Raw genomic sequence first — 5,291 nt, forward strand, 5'->3', positions numbered from 1 at the left:
TAGTCCGTTAATATTAAATTTTATACTTAATAACACTAATATAATTATAACTTAGTAATTAAATATATTTAAAATAATAATAAAATTAACAATAAACAAAATTATATAATATCTAAATAGTAACAATAATATAATAACGGAATGTAATAAAACAACAACAAAATAACTAATTGGAGCTAAATTGGAGCCAAGTAAAAAAAATCCTACCCAATGCTTGACCTATTAAAAAACAATCATTTATTTTCAAACTATATTTTTATTTAAACTCTTTCACTTTTCAAACCAACCTTCAAATTTAAATAAAAAACCAATCATAATCAATTTAGCAGCACAAAATCAACTTTAATACTTTTATTTTCTCACAATCACTGTTAACCTAATCTCTTTTAACTATGCTTTTGATTGGCTTAACATCATTGTGCCTTAAATCACATAGAGTGACGGTTTTAGAGAGCAGATTTGGTGTGTTTCAACATGGAAGCCTCAAATTTAATTCATCCACCTCGAGGAGTAGTTGTCTTCACCATCATAAACGACCTTAACATTTTTAATGTTGTATAATATTTCTATTATCTTTCATTTCGTTTTCTCGCTATTAATCACATCATATCAGCTAAATAATTTATGTATTATTATAAGGGTAAATTACAAAGACAATTATTTCATTTACCTCATATTATATTTTAGTCATTTACGTTATTATTTTATTATAAAGTGATTACTTTATTGATAACTCTATTACTTTTTTAACGACAGTCCTACGCGACAATTCAAATAGATTTTAAATGTCAATTGAATGTTCAGTTACTGAGATGAAATATAATTTAATCTGAATTGCCACTTAGGACATCCAAGTTGACATTTAAAATCTATTTAAACTGCCATGTAAGACCAATGTTAGGGAGTAACGGAGCTAACGATAGAATGATCATTTTATAACAAAATATAACATAAATGACTATAATATTTCAAATATAAATGATTAAAATATAATCTAAGATAATAAAACTGACTATTTTTATAATTTATTCATATATTCGAACATAATATAATAATATATAATTTTAATTTTTTACCTCATAATTATAATATAATTTTAATTTTTTACCTCATAATTGTAGCGCATATGATATTATTATAATATGTTTATATCGTATTTAATATTTCCACGCGAACGTTTCTACTCCTAGTGCCTGCTGCCAGCCCCTTTTCCATTTTTCCTGTATTTCACACTACTTTTAATTTCTCACGCGCGATAATAGCGAGTGGAAAAGAGGAAGATAGGCTATGAAGGCTTCCATTGATTAGGAACCGACTCTTAATAGGGATTGCGTAGAGAATCTGTGTGTTTTACAAATTGAAAAAAGGGTGTAGAAAGAAAGGATATCAGGTTTTTAGTTTATAAGTAAACCCAAGCATCCATTTAACTTTATTACATTTTTTAAATAATAATCAAGTTAAATTATTCAGAAAAGAAAATTGATGGTCTTGCTTTTTTGCCTTCAATGGATTCAAGCATCCGGCGTTAAGTTTGCAAAAGAAAAAAAAAAAAAAAAAAGAGGCAGTGAGAGGCGCCGAAGAGTGGTGTGTCAAAAGGCCTACACGAAAGGGTCCCCACATTTCACTTTCAGTTCCTCAGTTCTTCCCTGTTTAAATGCAGCTGCAAACCACCTTCACTCTTTGCAAAAATCAAACCTTTTACATTTCTGTAACCCTAAAAGAAGAAAAGTTAATAGGAACACATACATTGTAATGTGTTAGGCTTTTTTAGCTTGTTTTCCTCTTATATAAAGGTCAAAGGTAATGGAGAACTCAATTGGACAAACAAGCACATAAGCAAGCCTGTTTGGTTTTTCTTGTCTCTCTCCCCCTTCTTTATTCTCAAGAATAAAGTGTAGAAGAGAAAGCATAAGGCAAAAAGGGCATTGCTTTTTTTTCTTTTTTTTTGTGTGTGTGTAAAGAACGAGTGTCATTTGTTTTTTGGCCATGGCAATGGTCTTAAACTCCAAGCTTCCTTAGTGTTGAATGCTTTGTTGGTTCTTTAGCAATATCCGGGGTTTGTTTAGTTTCTGGTTCTGTTTCCTATGACCATAAAGCTATCACCATTAATGGGCAAAGAAGGATTCTACTTTCTGGATCTATTCACTACCCAAGAAGCACTCCTGAGGTAATTTCTTTGTTTCATTTTTCTTTTCTCTCAAATGTACTTATTCGGGTCTCTTTTAATTCACCAAAAGTCAAATTTTTATTACGGCTTTTTTTCCCACGCATTTCATCTTTTGGGTGCCTTTAAAGTTTCCTTCTTTCTGTATGCATAGTTGCATAGCTGTATATCATTCTCTTAATCTATTATGTTCAAGTCTGCTATTTTAATTTTTCCCCTAAATTTTCTTTTGTTTTCTCTGTAGATGTGGCCAGACCTTATACAGAAGGCTAAAGAAGGAGGCTGGATGTGATTCAGACATATGTTTTTTGGAATGGACATGAGCCTGCACCTGGCAAAGTAATTAAGAAAAAAACATGTTCTTGAAAAGAAAGCATTTTTTTTCTTACAGAGATTGTATTTTTGGTAATGGCATAAGAAATTCTGAATTTTCTTTCTAATTTTGGTTATTGTAGTATTACTTCCAAGGAAACTATGATTTGGTCAAATTTATTAAGCTGGTGCAGCAAGCAGGCCTCTATGTTCATCTCAGGATTGTCCTTATGTCTGTGCTGATGGAATTTGGTAATGTTAAAATATTATTTTCTAATATAAAAAGAAATTCGATAAGTGCAGTTCAGCAATACTTTTATTTAAAATTTCTCAGGGTTTTCCTGTTTGGTGAAGTACATTCAGTTCATTTTCAGAACAAAATGGACCTTCAAGGTTAGCTTATTTCACCCATCAATCTGAAGTCGTTGTATTTATCTGTAACACAATTGATTTTTGGGAGAACTAATTATCATTAATTACTACATGAAGGCTCAAGCACGATTTACAAAAAGATTGTGATATGATGAAAGCTGAAAGGTTGTATGAGTCTCAAGGGGTCCTATTATTCTATCTCAGGTAGGCAAATTGGTCCCTATCTGGAAACTGTTGTAAATTTTCTCAGCTCAAGATATGGGACATTAGCCATCCGTTCTTAGTTTAAATGTCAATCATTGGAATACGATGATGGACTAAAGAATAGTGTCTTTTATAAGTTTGGTTTTGACAGATGAAAACGAATACGGGCCCATGGAATATGAACTCGGTGCACCTGGTAAAGCTATAGTTACTGGTCAGCCAAAATGGCTTTGGGACTAGCCACTGGTGTTCCCTGGGTCATGTGCAAGCAAGATGATGCCCGGACCCTATTGTACGTATGCTATATATTTTATCTTTTAAACCATTTCTTTAACCTTTTCCTTGGCATGTTTCATATTCAGTCCTTATTTACCTTATATTGTGTTCAATCATCTTTAGTGGGGGTTGCTAGTGAACAGTGTGTTGTCTACTTGTTGGTCATGGTAGAAATGAATTATTATTTTTCATTGCACATGGCTCAGATTTTTCTTTCATAATCCTGTCTGATTAAAGTGTCTTTATTTTATTCCTTTTAGACTTTGGTTTTCATAGTCATCTATAATGACCATGTTCCGTTCATCAATTATTACTTCACCCATTTGAACTTACATAGTTGTGGTGTTGATGAAAAATACCTTTGCTTTTTAATGCTTCGAGATGTCAAAGCTGTGGGTATTTCTAAGTGATATCCAATTGCGTAGAAGCACAGGGATAGATGTTTGATTGAACATTTTGACTTATTGGAATAAGCTAGTCTTCATGTATATGGCGCATGGTGAGTATGCATTGAATTCTTCATTTTTAGCTTCTCAACTTTTTGTATTCTTCTACAGATTAACACCTGCAATGGTTCTACGTGACTACTTTTCTCCTAACAAGGCCAACAACCAAGATGTGGACTGAACCTGACAGGCTGGTAAGCTCAAGTTTTTGCCCTTTCCGAGAGATGATGTTTGTTGGCTCTTCATTCAAGTTCAATTAAAAGTTTTCCTAGCTGTGGTTCTTTTATTTTATGGTGTAGGTATACTGAGTTTGGAGGGGCAGTTCCTTACAGACCTGTGAGACTTGGCATTTTCAGTTGCGAGTTTTATACAAAAGGAGTGTTTGTTTTATTTATTAATCAAAGTTTTGTGTGTGTATTTACAGATCATCACTGGAGAGTATCTTTATGTGCTTTTGTGTTATCAGTATATGAGAAAATTTTGGCCGAATGCTGGGGTCTTTCTTGCTATAGCTACGATTTATTTCCTTGATGATATGGTATGCAAGTGTAAATGATGTTTTTAAGTCGTTCCATTTCTCTTCCTATTATCCTTCTTGTTTTTAGAATTATAATAGGGTGGCTTAAGGCTATATATATCTTAGGATTAGTTAACAAAGATGCAACTAACAAATGTTTGGTTGAAATCTCCATTGAGGTGTCCTATGCAATATGTTGGGCGCGTATTTCTCATTGCCATATGTATTTGGCTGAGAGGTGCCACCCCATTTTTTTTATTGTTCGATGGGTACATTAGAAGTTAGTTGCATTTTTTTAGAGGTTTTCAATTAGGTTTGAATCCAATTTGATATTCATAAATGCTTATTTTTGGCAATATATCCTTGCTACTGTTGAACGCCTTTGTGTAAAACTAAAACAATAAGACTCCCAGCAAACGTAATTTTAACATTTGTGAGAAACTCTTCTAATAGATTGGAGCCCAAATTGCTCGAAGAAAATGGTTCCTGTTCCATGCATGGAGGACTCCTGGCAGGCATTCATGAAGAGACTGCTTGTTGCTACAGTTCATTCACAATGGCGGGTTTTAGCAATAATACAACAAGAGATGCAACTGGACTATTTGTGGTACACAACGAGTACGTAGTACATGCGAACTTCGTATCTGTCTTTCTTATTACGGTACTATTTCTTTCTAACTTTTTTGTGTTATGTTTCCATCCCAGAGTTAAGATTGCCCCTGAAGATTTCTTGAGGAATGGAAATCTCCTGTTCTTACTGTCTATCAGCTGGCCATGCTTGCATGTTTTTGTCAATGGTCAACTATCAGGTGGGCTGACTTGTTGGTTTTAGGTTGCTTTTTGACTACTTCAGATGTCAGCAATATCTTGAAGCTGTAACTATAGTGTTACGTGCTTAATAACTTAGGCTTTCCACTTAGGTCAATGTTTTGGAATGTTATCCTTGGGAAAAATGGAAAAGCAGTTTCCAAATCATAATGCTTGGCCATGCAAATTACTG

The 5,291-nt window shown here is 33.2% G+C and overlaps 1 long non-coding RNA gene across 1 annotated transcript; it reads left to right on the forward strand.

The window, feature by feature from the left end:
• Positions 1-1,465: 1,465 nt before the first annotated feature.
• Positions 1,466-2,718, forward strand: LOC121226746 (uncharacterized). Its single transcript, XR_005924429.1, has 3 exons — positions 1,466-2,167; positions 2,409-2,503; positions 2,620-2,718. It is a non-coding gene; the product is annotated as an uncharacterized lncRNA (long non-coding RNA).
• Positions 2,719-5,291: the final 2,573 nt, after the last annotated feature.

Source organism: Gossypium hirsutum, unplaced genomic scaffold (assembly GCF_007990345.1).
Source record: "Gossypium hirsutum isolate 1008001.06 unplaced genomic scaffold, Gossypium_hirsutum_v2.1 scaffold_383, whole genome shotgun sequence".
NCBI lineage: Eukaryota > Viridiplantae > Streptophyta > Magnoliopsida > Malvales > Malvaceae > Gossypium > Gossypium hirsutum.